The sequence below is a fragment of the Lissotriton vulgaris genome, chromosome 10, assembly GCF_964263255.1.
Source record: "Lissotriton vulgaris chromosome 10, aLisVul1.2, whole genome shotgun sequence".
Lineage (NCBI taxonomy): Eukaryota > Metazoa > Chordata > Amphibia > Caudata > Salamandridae > Lissotriton > Lissotriton vulgaris.
The window spans coordinates 755,018,451-755,034,605 of NC_141698.1; the positions used below are offsets into that span (position 1 = coordinate 755,018,451).

At 42.3% G+C, this 16,155-nt stretch overlaps 1 protein-coding gene across 1 annotated transcript in view; it reads right to left on the minus strand.

Moving 5' to 3' along the window:
- Positions 1-16,155, minus strand: part of GPR158 (G protein-coupled receptor 158) — a 1,459,961-nt gene that overhangs the window by 107,956 nt on the left and 1,335,850 nt on the right. The gene's annotated exons all lie outside the window — the stretch shown is intronic.

A 16,155-nucleotide genomic window follows, 5' to 3' on the forward strand; every position in this document is an offset into this window, starting at 1 on the left:
ATGACATACATCGATCCAACTAACATTCAATGGGGTTTGGTGACAACTAAGCAAAGCCCACCTTGGGATAACAGTATTGTAACTGATATTTTGTACAATTTCTATATTTTCTGGCTTGTTAAAAACAGCTCTTTAATTTCCTAGTCAAATACATTAAAAGAGACTATAACAAAGAACAGGTATCAATATAGTGTATCTCATCAAGCAATAAATAAAGATGCCTTTAGATTCTGTATTTATCATGTCACATTTGCTGTGCTTCAAAGAGAGAGGCCAGAGAAAGGGTATGTCTTTTAACAAGTTGATTCTAATTTTGTTTTTACTTAGGGATGGGTGTTTAAAAACTTCTCTCAAATTGCCTTCAGAGAAAGAAAAGTAAATGGAATTATAATATATGACAATCTTGATGGGAAAAACAGAGTCTGAACTGCAAGACTGTAGGATGTCATTGTTTTGTAACATAAAACAACATGTAAATACCTGTGAATGAACTGTACACATTCAGAAGTTAGGAAGGCAAAAACGAAGTATATTTTTTGGGGTTCTTTCATCGCGCTACGGGACTCTTTTGCTCGCAACACTCTGTGACCCACAGCCTCACCTGTTGTTGCCTGCTTTGTCGCTTCGCCGCTGCCAGCTCCTGTTACCTGTCTCCCCCTGCCGCCGCAGCCTCTGCCATCTCGGCGCAGCCGCTGAGAGAGGGAGACTACGACTCACAGGGTGCCTTGCGGCAGGAAGCCGCTCCTCCCCATTTCCGCGCCTGGAGGCGCTTAAAAGTTAGCACCAACCTACGCGTCGCGGGACGCACGCGGGCGCGCCGGGCTAAGCCCGGGCAAAGGGCGGGCCCTCTTAGGCCCTCAGAGGCCCGAAGAGACCGGGCTGGGCCCGAATTCCTGGTCCAACTGATGAGTAAGTAGTGTTTTACCCACTACTATTGCCTCTTTATTGTTACTACATTATGATGGCCACAACTGCTATTAGCCCTGCCATAGCTGGTTCAGACAAAAACGGGGGCATGTTAAATCGAACCTTGGACAACTATTTTCTTAAAGCTGCTCCCGAGGGAACAAAAGATCTTTTTTTAGCAGAGCGGCGGGCAGATCGCCGTCGTTCTATTGAACGCATCAAGAACAGGACCTTATCTGAGCCCATTTTTCCTGTTACCCTGGACAATGATCATAACACTACAATTTCAGACACTATATCACCAACTGCTAGTGTGCCCTTATTACTTAAGGAATGTTTAGCACCTGCTATTGCCTCTACGCCAACCCAGTCAGAAACCCAAATTGTTATACCTGACCCCCCTAGTACACCCAATCCACTTAAGACTATGATTTCACCTACAGCTAGGCCGGGGAAGGTAGTAAGAGGTAAAAACTTGAGGCCCTTGCCACACAAAATACATGGCCCTCCACCCTCAAAAAAGAGACGGAAGAGAATGGACCTAAGCAAGCCTAAAATAAGCCACACTGAATTTGGGAAGAAGTCCAACTCTACTATTAATGTGGCTATGGGAGAACTGGCTGTTAAACAAACAACAGGAATTGCACTAGCTTCTCTAACACCTGTGATACCATCTTCCCACCCAGTTACAGAGTCAGACATCGTTCACGTTATAACGGCTGAAGGGCCTCAACCAGACTCCCCTAAAACTCTTCTGGACAATATAGAACTGATTGTGCGAAGCTATATGTTGGAAAGACTTAAGGGAGTAGAACAAAGGTTGGGGAAAATAGATGTGGATCTGACAGCATATGGGAATTCAATCAAGTTATTAGGGCCAACAATAGTACAACAACCTCCTAAAGCTCCTATTATGGTACATACTTCTTTTCAGGATGCAGTTGTTGCAACCCCCTCTGCACCCACCACACATAATAACCAGAAAACAGCTACTTTGGTTGTCTCGAACCACTTGCCCACAGGAGCACCATCTGGAAGTAAACATCCCCCCAAACTTAATTCAAAACAGTTGAAAACAACACCGGCTAGACCAATTATAACACCGAATTGTATTCCTGATATTCCAGCCAATATTCAAGTAAGGGAAACAAGTATCCCCCCAAATAGACCTTTAAGATCGGAGGAGAATGGAACTAGCCATGTAAGAGGGGGCCAGGGCAGGAGACCACCCATCGAACTCCCGCCGGAAGCCGTACCATATGTGGTGGTACTTACTGGTGTTCCGGAATTGGCAGGCGGTAAACGGGAAGGCTTCTTTCAACTAAAAAATAAAATAATGCACTGGCTGTCATTATATAGACCCAAGGCCAGTTATGTAAACGGTGAAATAGTTCATGTCCGACGCCTGTCATGGTTGGGTGGAAGATCTAAAGACATAGGGGGAGATATTGTCGTTGTAAATTTTAGGGATAAAAAAGCTGTACAATACATCCTGAACTGGCCCTATGGCAATGAAAATAACTGTATTGTACCGCGCCCTTTGACTTACTATTATCCAAGATCCACAGTATTCCCCCCCCAACTTGTAACTAACAACGTCCCCTTTGCCAACCACTTTTCTAATATGGAGATAGCTAGGAACCCCGCTTATATGCACCAATTAGCTCCGAATCCTGCGACACATGGGTGGAACACTATACCCACTAGTCACAACACTGGTGAATTTGGAAAAATGGCTCACTTGATGCCATTTGCACCCTTAGAGCTATCAAACAGGTTTGATGCATTTAGCGGTATGGAGGAGTGTGATTGAAGTTTAAAGAATAGGAAGGATGACAAGGGGGATGTAAATACCTCATGTATTGAAGGGTCTAATGAGGAAAAAGGGACCAGATGCCCAAAGGTAGGCACACGTATTGTTGCAATTGGTGATGGAGTTAATTGTAGTTTGTCTCTATCTACTCCTCCAGTGCACTTTGGGACAAATGAGGGATCTCCCTTGCTTTCACTCGTTTCATGGAACATAGCAGGGGTGCGTGCGAAACTATGCGATCCGGATTGGAATAAATATATGAACAATTTTGATATCTGTGTACTGCAGGAAACATGGGCCACAGTGCAGATGTACAGGGTTGGTTATAAATCCTATCAAGTAGAGGCTGTGCCTTCATTAAGAGGTCGAGCATCTGGAGGTCTTCTAATATGGATCAGTGTATCCATTAATATAGGTATAAAAATGCTTAACATTGATTCCCCAGACATTCTTGGTCTGGAAATGACCACAGTGGACAACAGGGTGATCTACCTCTTTAATGTGTACAATAGTCCCCACCCATCCCACAAAGAGTCACCATGCATAGGGAAATTGGAGACATTCATGGATACATTAAAAACAGATGCAAGTGTAATCCTATGTGGGGACATGAACTGTAATTTTGAACCTATTACAGGCATAGCCCAATTGTTCGAAGATGAGGATATTGCTAATGGGATACCTGCCCTGAACGAAAATGGAACGGTTGCTGGTACCACACTGGCTCTTCAGATCACAAGGCTGTTTACAGCCTATGGCCTGAGAGCATGTAATGGGCGAATGCCATCCGATAGTCCGAAAGCACCCACCTTTAAGAGGCGAGACTATGAAAGTAAATTAGACTATGTTATCATCTCCTTTGACCTGTGGCCATTCACAATCGACTTAAAGGTTAAAGAGAGATTTGACAGTGATCACTGCCCACTAGAAACTAGTTTTCTTCAAAGTTTATTAAAGGGGCCGGGAGACACTGAGGGAGGTCATGGTCTAGTAACCTTGCCCATAATAGATAATATCATCCTCAGTAACAACCATAGGGCTGTCAAATGGGCTTACATAGTGGAAAGAGAGGACCTATTGGCTAACATTTACTGCACTTTTGCAAATACCTTTGATTCATATTGTCCTCAAGGATGCGATTCCAAAGAATTTATTAAATTACACAAATCCCTTTTTAGCAAACTGTTAGAACTTCTTACAAAAAAAACCAAAAAAGGGGCGGGTATGGCAAATGCGAAACTGATGGAAAAACCTTGGTATAACAAGGAATGTCGCTTTGCCAAAACTGCACTGATTGATGTTGTTAAAAGGAAAGGTCCAATAGAAATTAGAGATAAAAGGAAGTCATATAACAAAACAATATTAAAAGTAAAATCCCTTTGGGATGAGGAAATATGGCTTAGTATGTTATCAGCTGCTAAAAATAAGGACCAGAGACAATTTTGGGAACTTGCGGCCAAGGGGAATAAACAGGAAAAAGGTTCTAGGAAGGTTTTTCCGGATGAGGAAACATGGGTTAATCATTTCACATTGCTGTATGCAGCCAAAACCTCTACTGACGTTGTGATAGATGAACCTATTGTCATACTACCAGACAATACCTACCCGCTGGTAGTTTTTGATTTAAAGGAAACAGAGACAGCAATTGCCACGGTAAAGCATGGGAAGGCGCCCGGGCTTGATAAAATTCCGGGTGATCTTTACCTGTACAATGTCGATGTTTGGGCACCCTATTTGAACCACTTATTTAACATCGTTGCGGCAGGTGATCATATTCCGGACACATGGAATAGCGCAGAAATTATTACTATTTTTAAAAAGGGGGACCGTGGCGATCCAGCCAATTATCATCCCATCAGTCTTTTAGATATAACACATAACGAATAAATACGTGGCTGGAGGACGAGTCAGTTTTATCCAAATACCAGGCGGGGTTTAGGGAAAAAACGGGAACCATTGACCAGGTACTTAGGCTATGCTGCTTGTTTTGGAAATATGTCATTATCCGCAAGGGTCACTTGTATGTGACCTTTGTAGACCTGCGAGCAGCATTCGACCTAATTCCTCGTGATTTACTCTGGAAAACTCTGAATAGGCAGGGGCTCCCCGGTGAATTGCTAAAACTTGTGATGGGTTTGCATCAGGAGAATTATGCCAAGGTCAGGTGGGGCCCAAATGGGGAACTTACAGACCCAATTCCCATAAAAAGAGGAGTACGCCAGGGATGCGTATTGGCCCCCACACTTTTCTCCCTTTACGTTAATGATATTGCAGCCTACATGGAAAATGGTGATAACGATTCGCCCCGATTGGGGGGGGAACGTGTAGCGTCCCTCCTCTTCGCGGACGACACGATTCTAATTTCACAAACACCACGCGGCATACAGACCTTATTAGACACGTTCCAGCAATATTGTATTTTAAAAGGATTAGAAATCAATATAAAAAAAACTAAATACATGGCACTAAACCCGCACAAAAGTTTTAAAAGAAATGTAATGTTAAACGGCCAAAAATTAGATTATGAACATAGTTTTACATACTTGGGGGTCCTACTAGACTCGTCAATGGGATGGAGCCCACAGTTAGAGAAATCAAAACTGGTATTAAGCAAAATTGTTTTCCAATATTACAGAGATATAATAAAAGTGCGAACAAGGCAGTAACCCCAGCATTAGAGCTATTTAGATATAAGGTCCAATCTGCCGCCCTGTATGGGGCAGAAATCTGGGGTCCAGTATGTAAGAAGACCTTTGAAATACAGGAGAATACGTTTATCAGGGGACTCTTTAAAGTTCCTAATAATACTCCACTGATACCCTTATTCCTTGATTTAAATATCAAACATACTGACCATCACGCAATGCTGAGACCATTATTGTTGTGGGCTAGACTATTGACAACTTTTGAACTAACTGATTATAAAAATGGCTTGAAAGAAGTCCTTGATCTTGATAGTGGCAGTAAAATTTTCTGGTTTAAACAAGTAAAAACTTGGTTAATTAAGATTGGATTAACACATTTTTGGAATGAGCCGGAATCTTTAAACTCTGCCTCTAAGAAAATAGTCAAACTGTCTTTTTGGTCATATGTGAGCCATGACTCTGTGTATATAAGAACGCACGGTCCTCTTACCGAAAAATTTCTTATGGTGAAAAATGAGGCATCTTTTGAACAATTTTTCGATGAGATCCAGCCACCCTTGGCTAAAATATTGTATATAAAATTCAGATATGGGACCTTGAGGACAAAGGCCATTGAGAAAAGCTGGGGGAAGATAAACAATGATCATTGCACTTTGTGCACCAACAATCAAAGGGAGGATGTTCTACATATTTTGTTTTTTTGCCCTAGTTATGGTAACGCAAGGAAAAAATGGATAGTTCCCTTGTGTTACAACATCGGCTCCACTTCCCATAAGGAAGCTGGCAGGATCTTAAGTACGGATACCAGACAAGTAATTGTGTTCGGAATCAGTAAATTTCTATTGGCCGTAAATTTCATTAGACAGAAAGTATCTCTTTCTTTTTAAAAAAATGCTTATCCTATGAAACTACTTAAACCACGAACCATGTTTAGTTAAGTCGTGTGTTGCCTGGCTGTTATAAACCAATTTAATGTGTTTTTTAACTCGAATTTTTAATATTTTAAATATTTATTTAACTTCTGTGACAAATCCTAACCACAATATTGTGTCCCAAATATGATGAAATGTAGATTTTATAACAGGGTGTCTAATTATAATGAAATGTAGTATTGACCATTGTTTTTGAGTATAATGAAATGTAGTATTGATTATTGTTTTTGAGTATTACTCTGTATTGTATTTTATTGTTATCTTTTATGTTGCAAAGCAATGAAATAAAGATTGAACTTGAAGTATATGTTTTTTAACATCTGGAGTGTGATGGAAACAAAGATTTTAATAAATCAAACCAACTCAAGACACTTTACTTGGTGATGAACAAATGATAAACCACTGAAGCCTGATTTGTGTGCGATATAGTTTTAGCATTAAACGGTATGTCTGTGCACCTTTAGTGCTCATTTCAATGGAAATTAGTAAATGAGAGTGCACTACAACACAATGCTATAGTTACAATAAAAAACGCCTGCATCATGTCCATTAAAGCTAGATGGGTCATGAAAGTCTGTCCTTCTATAAATTGAGTTGTGGTTCTAAACAGTTTGGAACACATTGGTGAAACTGATTTTGTTTAAACATACAAACTAGTAAAATAAATGTCAGATGAACAAGATAGCAGATGGCTAGAATGAGATGGAAGTGAGCTCTCTAGGCTGTTTCACATAAAGTGAACTATTGGAGCACTAACATAAGAAAAGGCTGTCACAAAGTGTGTACTGCAAATGTATATATAACCCAGAGTCTCTGCCACAAATTTGGGCTGACTGGTGTCTTTATTAGTTCAAGAGCCAGAGCAGAACTATTTTACCACCTTAGGCAGTGGTAAGTGGTCACTTGTCATGGGACATTTCAAGGAATAGGCTATTTTTTATTGGAAATGTAGCAGCATTTGTTGTCATATTCATACTAAACAACAGAAAATAACATAATAAATGCAAAGTAAAATAACACAATTAAAACAAATAAGGAAACAACAAAGCAATCACAATATAAAACAACACAACAGTACCATTACAACCCAATAAAATCACATTGCCATAAAACGAGAACAAAAACACAGCAGCACAAAAGCAACAAAACACATCACCACCACAACAAAATGGTTCTCAACAAATGTACAGAAACATTGGTATCACACATTGCCACTTCCAGAATTCTGTTTTCTTTACACCGCCGTAAAAGGTGTTAGAAGCATGCACTACCTTAACTCCCCATATACGATTGGAACTAGCACGAGTCCAAAATGTATTGTGATCCATCACTCTGTCTCTACACTTTCTCTCTCGCTATTTCTTTATCATGCTTTGTCTCAAACTCTTGCCTCTCTCGTCGCATCCTTCTTTCAGTCACGGCCCGTGGAGGGAGTTTCAGTGGGGCGGAGAGGTGGGGCGGGGGAGATGCAGGGCGAGGGGTGCTATGAACTGGAGTATGGATAATTGAAGGTAAGTAAACAATTTAATTAATAAAACGAATTTCGTAGCGCACCCTGCATCGCAAAATGTGATGCAGGGTGCGCTACGAAATTTGTTTTATTTATTAAATTGTTTACTTACCTTCAATTATCCATACTCCAGTTTTTAGCACCCCCCACCCTGTACCGCCCCGCCTCTCCGCACCACCGAAACTCCCTCCAAGGGCTGTGGCTGCCTTCTTTCTCCAGATGCCTCTTCTCCTTTCATATTTCTTTAAAACTTCCCCTTGCTCGGTCTGACAGAATTTCTGTCACAGACCTTCTTTGCACCCTCTGTCCATGAAAAGTTTTTTTATCGGAACTGACAAAAAGCTGCTTATTTTGCCTTCATATACTGGGAAACAAATTCAGCCACAGTACAGATGCCTTGCAAGAGGTCTAACGAAATTACAATTACAAATTGGTTCATCTGGCACTCGATGTCTAAAAACGCTCATGGCTAAATATAAAAAAACTTGAACCTAGGCCCACTGGAGGTTTTAATTCACTTCAGCTGTTAACTGTGGCTTGAAAATATTTATTTGAAATTAAAAGAAAAAAAACATATTGCACATTACTGCACAGTATTTGAAACTAATTTAATTTTAAAGTGCTTCTAAATCAACTTGTATCAGTCACAACTATAACAGCCTTCTGATTTCACATGCTTACGTTACTGTCCATCACCTTACTGTACACAAACGGATCCAACAATATTTTGTCTTTAATTTGGAAAAAAGGGGTTACATTTCAGAATAGAACATAATGATTGCTGAATTCATTAGCATGACAGTGAAGGTTAGAGAGAAATGTAAAAGCTTGTTAAAAAGAAACCATATAATCGATTATATAATGGCCATGTACACATATACTGGACGAGCTTTCTGGAATGTTGTTTTCTAATTGACCATTTACGACTAAACAACCCTACTCCCTTAGTTGTTTTAAAATAATTTCCCCTTGCTTGTCAGCTTTTTTGTTTTTGTATATGGAAAAATTTACTCTCAATAAAATATTTTGAAATAAAAAAATAAATTTGCCCTGGAATTGTGCCTCTGAGATATTCCATGACTCTGCCCTCTCTTTTTCTCCATAGACTTCCAAGACTTGATTAGAGAGCTTGGCATTAGGTCTTCTATGATTAGCACACAGCTGCTTAGTTCGCTTTAAATATCCCTTGTGATGAGCCCCTGCACTGGCCTGAAAACATCACTATGTAGGGTCACCAGTGGTAAATATACATTAAAAAGTAACCAAGGCTGGGTTGTGGATACAAATCAATTTTTAGACATTGTACAGTACTGAATAAATATTTTCAAAGACCACTTATAGTTAGTCCTCCACAAGCATGACCTCTCCTTGCTGCTAATCATATAATATTCACAGAGGCAAAAATCCTCAGTTGCCTTGAATACAAATGATTTATATTACATTAACCTCCATAAGTGTTATTTAAAAGTATTTTTTTTGTGGGTCAAAGAGGAGCCGAGCCACCTTACAAGAGAGGATTGCCAATCAAACAAAATGATTGCAAGAAGAAATGCATATGGTCTTCTTATTTAATGCCTGCACCATATTATGAACTTGAGATTGCTCTTCAAAAATTGAAACCCTCCTCAAATTTGATCCTATCTTACTACAGTTTCTCTTGCTTGCTTATGCATACCATGTGGGCATGCCAGATACCTAATTTGGGCCCAGATCTTTGGACTGGGGTGAATGTGTGACATTGATCCACATTCTGTCCATCACCTGTTTTGTTTGCAATTGCCGCCATAAGTGCGCTGGGGATGCTCAGACGTGGGTCCCAGGCACTCCACACCACTGGAGTCAAGCTAGCCGGGCTGATGAGAGGTGTTACCTCGAAACCGGTCCGGTCCTTGGATGCTTGATTCCGTTCTGGGAAGGACATGGCTTTTGTAGTTCGGACTGGACTGTTCCCATGGGGCACAGGGTCAGAGCTGATTTGCATATTGCCATTGTCTAACCCAGGGTGGTGTGGAGTGCAAAAAAACGATGGATTTGGGCCCAGATCTTTGGACTGGGGTGAATGTGTGACATTGATCCACATTCTGTCCATCACCTGTTTTGTTTGCAATTGCCGCCATAAGTGCGCTGGGGATGCTCAGACGTGGGTCCCAGGCACTCCACACCACTGGAGCCAAGCTAGCCGGGCTGATGAGAGGTGTTACCTCGAAACCGGTCCAGTCCTCGGATGCTTGTTTCCGTTCTGGGAAGGACATGGCTTTTATAGTTCGGACTGGACTGTTCCCATGGGGCACAGGGTCAGAGCTGATTTGCATATCGCCATTGTCTAACCCAGGTTGGTTTGGAGTGCAAAAAAACGATGGATTTGGGCCCAGATCTTTGGACTGGGGTGAATGTGTGACATTGATCCACATTCTGTCCATCACCTGTTTTGTTTGCAATTGCCGCCATAAGTGCGCTGGGGATGCTCAGACGTGGGTCCCAGGCACTCCACACCACTGGAGTCAAGCTAGCCGGGCTGATGAGAGGTGTTACCTCGAAACCGGTCCGGTCCTGGATGCTTGATTCCGTTCTGGAAAGGACATGGCTTTTGTAGTTTGGACTGGACTGTTCACATGGGGCACAGGGTCAGAGCTGATTTGCATATCGCCATTGTCTAACCCAGGGTGGTGTGGAGTGCAAAAAAACGATGGATTTGGGCCCAGATCTTTGGACTGGGGTGAATGTGTGACATTGATCCACATTTTGTCCATCACCTGTTTTGTTTGCAATTGCCGCCATAAGTGAGCTGGGGATGCTCAGACGTGGGTCCCAGGCACTCCACACCACTGGAGTCAAGCTAGCCGGGCTGATGAGAGGTGTTACCTTGAAACCGGTCCGGTCCTCGGATGCTTGATTCCGTTCTGGGAAGGACATGGCTTTTGTAGTTCGGACTGGACTGTTCCCATGGGGCACAGGGTCAGAGCTGATTTGCATATCGCCATTGTCTAACCCAGGGTGGTGTGGAGTGCAAAACAACGATGGATTTGGGCCCAGATCTTTGGACTGGGGTGAATGTGTGACATTGATCCACATTCTGTCCATCACCTGTTTTGTTTGCAGATACCTAATAGGGGGCATACATATTAGTTCTTAAATTTGAACTATTCTTTACCTTCGGTACTTTTACAAAACCAAAGCAACTACATGGATGCTAGGAATGTGTGAAATTTGCATAATTTAAATTTGCATAATTATGCAAAATTACACAAAGCTATGTATATTTGAGCTTCAATAGTTGGCACAATGATGCATTTAAACAAGAGCACCACATATTTTTAGAGCAAATTAGCTTGAATTGCACCATTGACTGTACATTGTTCCTGCGAATGGTACATAATTACCAGGTAGTGGTGTGATGGTGTAATATTGGTAACCTTGCATTACAAATGTAATGTGAAGTTCCCAAAATTATTCTGCTATATAGTTTACATTTCACACAGACCTAAATGATGCACCTAAAGTAAAAAAAAATAACAATATGTGACAAAAATGTAAACTCTAGACCGCTTTTCAAACTGATCTTTCCAAATAATTAGAGATTCAATTTCTTTGAATTCTATCATACAAAGTTCCTCAATATTTTGCAATCGTTTTAAAAGATCTATTTAAGGAACTGCACATTTGTCAAACAGAGATTCACATGTAAGAATGTCATGTAAGTCAATTTTGGTTCTGATTGCTGAGCTTTGTAGCTGAAATTCTGCTGAACTAAGATTGACAATGAGGGATGTTCCATTGCTGAAGAATTCAAGCTAAAATCAATGCATAATTCGATTCCAAGAGATTAACTCAGTGGGTGATCATAGAGGAATCTAAAATAGTTCTGTATGGCTTATAATAAGCCTTGGGAGGACATTATCTGATAATTCATGGTCCCCAAACCTAAGCTTGAGTGTTTCTTTGAAACCCTGCATCTTTTAGACTTGCCTTTGTTCCTTTGCTCATCTCAAACATTCTTAGCTTTAATGTATTTGTTTCTCTTTTTCCTGTGTATTTGAAAGTTGGGGTGACTGGGAACAGGTACAGTTATAAAATCTTTATTCTTTGTGTAAATAACTACCTCTATTTCTTCAGTAAACAGTTTCCTTAGTGAGCATTTATGATTGGGTAATTCTTTCTTATCTTTCTTCTCTTTAAACCACCTTTTTTTAAGGGAAGAATGACTAGTTAGTACTGCAACAATACACTACTGTTGTATGAACCTAATGTATGGAACACAACAAGGGATTAGACACTTTTAAAGAACAAAATTGTGTTTCTACTGCATATTTCTCCACTGTACACCATAGTATCAAGAATTGATGTTAGTATTTTTAAAATAAGATCAGAGTTACCTGTAGATTTTTCTAACGGTGATAATATTTACAAGAAGAACCTTTGTAATACTTGCAAAGCCTCATAATATTCTACATAGTCCCCAGGTAGATTGTGCTAGCTTTCAAGCAGAAATTTAGGTGAGATTGCTAGCTCTCTGTTGCGGATATATTGCTTAGATTACTATTATATCTGTAATTTTTCATTATTGTCAGACTTTTTCACCAATATTTGACCACCACGTCATTATTTTCCAAAGAAAAGACTTTCTGTTAATGGATGCTCATGCAAACAAGCATTGGCAAAACCAATGGGTCTAACGTGTGAATTTGCCAATGCTAATTCTTTCCCAGAAGGCTGTTGTGAGTGAGCATGTAGGTACAGCAATCACTTAAGGATGATTTTTCTTTAAGCAAAAGGAAAATCAGTCCAAGTTGCTGCTGTGCATGTACACATAAGTCATGTGGCCATCTTTAAATGATTTTGTTATATTTAAATAAAAAACATTCAAAGATGGCCACAACGTGTGAAAATAATTAAAAATGTCCATTGTGAATGTAGTCTGTAATGCTCGCGCACAGTTATGAGGAACTTAGATTCTTCTGTCTCGATTCGTGCAATTGTGCTGTCTTGGGTGAAATGCAATTTGCTACCTACTTACAATCACAACATAATAAAAATATTCAACTTGCTCTAAGGGCCACCTTTGCTGTGCAGATTCCGGTTTATCTGCCTATGTTGTGCAACAATTTGGACTGGCCCTACCATAAATATAAAGAAAAAGGAAATATATACTGTTTTTCGATTATGAACACATTTATTTTAAATAATTGTATATTCAGTGACTCAAAATATCTATTTGAATATTCTGTATTTTAATATCATGCATATATATATATATATATATATATATATATATATATATATATATATATATATATATATATATATATATATATATATATTTGGGTTTATTGTTTAAAATCAATATACAAATCACAACAAGAATATCACCAAAGGAAGTCAAGCATAGATAAAGACACATCAAAAACCTTTTTGAAACACGAATCAAGAATGGGTACAGCCACAGAGGCAGGATTTTTAGCACATGTGCTTCTTGATGATAAGAGCAGTATTTATCACATGGCACAGCAATATTAGTTAATGTGGTAAGAGTTGGAACTTTAATACGTTTCTGAATTCAAGAGTTTGTATGACTCTGTAGTGATACTGGAGGTGAATGCAACATATGGGCCAATAATACAGAAACATCTCTGCTCCCTAAGTTAGTTCTATAAACTTGGGAGTGGTCTTGACTTCATTGAAAGCGGTCGCTCCAGCCTTCCTCCCGACATCATAGCGCTGCTGTGGTATCGTTACGCTGCTTCTCACTGCATTATTGCTCATTTGAATTGCTCTAGCTTTCAAGGCTTAACGTAGTGCTCCGCCCTGCTTGCTCTGCATATTTAGTCTAAATTGTGGCTGTGTGCGTAGCGCTGCTCCTCTCCTCTCCCGATCGGTGGCGTAGTGCTCCGCATCGCTTTGTGTGCCTATTTAAAGATTTGATTATTGTTCCTTCATTCCACTGCTAGCCCGCTCTTCCCGCACTGCCCCCTGATTGCCTGATTGCGCCCATAGCGTAGTGCTGTCCTTCCTTGTTGTTGTTTGGACACCATTTTGTTGTGCCTGCAGCCCGTCCCTCCCCCTACGCCCACGCCTCCCTGCTCCCCCTCCCACCCACGAATCACTAGGAACGGCCAAGCTGGGGATTCTCTGTGACTTGCTTGACTTCATTGAAAGCGGTCGCTCCAGCCTTCCTCCCGACATCATAGCGCTGCTGTGGTATCGTTACGCTGCTTCTCACTGCATTATTGCTCATTTGAATTGCTCTAGCTTTCAAGGCTTAACGTAGCGCTCCGCCCTGCCTGCTCTGCATATTTAGTCTAAATTGTGGCTGTGTGCGTAGCGCTGCTCCTCTCCTCTCCCGATCGGTGGCGTAGTGCTCCGCATCGCTTTGTGTGCCTATTTAAAGATTTGATTATTGTTCCTTCATTCCACTGCTAGCCCGCTCTTCCCGCACTGCCCCCTGATTGCCTGATTGCGCCCATAGCGTAGTGCTGTCCTTCCTTGTTGTTGTTTGGACACCATTTTGTTGTGCCTGCAGCCCGTCCCTATCCCCAACGCCCACGCCTCCCTGCTCCCCCTCCCACGCTCCGCCCCCTCCACTATCCTTCAAATTCCAGATGCTCCAACGCGCAGCGTCCACGCGCTACGGCCACGCCAAAGGTGCGCCAAAGGTAAGCCCGTCTACGCCCGTCCGCGCCTGGACCACGCCCAGCGCCAGACCCCCTGCCCCTCGCACCGCCCAGCCCTCCCGCATTACCTACGATGCCGCCACCCTCCTAGCCCTTAACCCCGGTCGCGCCCCCAACTGCGTCCAAGCCGCTCCTGGACACACCCATGGACCTTTCTCTTGCTACTCCTGCAAATTCATCGGCACCGACAACATCTCCGCTACGACCACACCACAGATTCCCGACCCCAACCACCAACAATGCATCCTTCTCAACATCCGATCGGTCCACAGACACGCCATTGACCTCTGGAATCTACTAGACACCATCTCTCCAGACGTCGCCTTCCTAACAGAAACATGGATGAACGCTTCCTCCGCCCCAGACATCACCATTGCCATCCCTGAAGATTTTAAGATCACACGCAAGGACCGTACCGGCCACACAGGAGGAGGAATCGCTATCGTCCATAAAAAATCAATCCACATCTCAACCAGCTCTGACGTCAACCTCGCCAACTCTGAACACCTTCACTTCCACATCCACATCGACCCCAAGACCACACTCAGAGGCACCCTCCTCTACAGACCACCAGGACCCCGCGCAAAATTCAGTGAAGACATCACAGACTTCATCACTCCACACGCGCTCCCCTCCAAAGATTACATCCTTCTGGGAGACCTCAACTTTCACCTTGAAAAGAACAACGACCGCAACACCACCACCCTCCTGGACAACCTCGCCAACCTCGGACTTAAACAACTGGTCACTTCCCCCACCCACATCGCAGGTCACACACTCGACCCCATCTTCACCTCCAGCAATCATGTCTCCTTCAGCCACACTACGGACCTCCTCTGGACTGACCACAGCTGCGTTCACTTCACCTACAACAAGCCGAAACCCACCAACCACCTCCAACCAACTCTGCAAAGAAACTGGAACAAAATCACCATCGACCAGATCTCCTCATCGCTCCTTCTAAACACCCCAGCCCACTCTTCTAACCCAGACCAAGCCGCCGCCAACTTCACCCTATGGTTATCCAACACCGCCGACATCCTAGCACCACTGAAAAAACGTCAAAGCAAACCTGGCAGCAAGAAGGCCTCATGGTTCAACGATGATCTTAAGAAGTCCAAGAAACTCTGCCGCTCCCTTGAAAAGATCTGGAAAAAAAACCCAACCACTAGCACCAAGGACTCCTTCAAAAACGCCACCCGCACACACCACCAACTAATCCGAAAGGCCAAGAAAACAGCATTCAAGGATCGACTAGACAACAACGCCCACAACAGCAAGGAACTTTTCAACATCGTCAAGGAATTTACCAACCCCTTGGCCAACTCCAACGACATCACCCCCTCTCAAGCCCTCTGCGACTCCCTGGCTTTATTCTTCCACAACAAAATTGCAGACATCCACAACAGCTTCGACAACCAACCCGGAGACCAACCCACCCAACCATATGCTGAACATTCTCCCCCCTTGAACACCCTTAACGACTGGAACCCAATCTCCACTGAGGACACCATCCGCCTGATGAATTCCATACACTCAGGATCCCCCACAGACCCATGTCCTCACCACATCTTCAACAAAGCAGACTCCGTCATAGCACCGCACCTCCGAGACGTCATCAACTGCTCCTTCAACTCCGCCACCTTCCCGGAAAGCTGGAAACACGCTGAACTCACCGCCC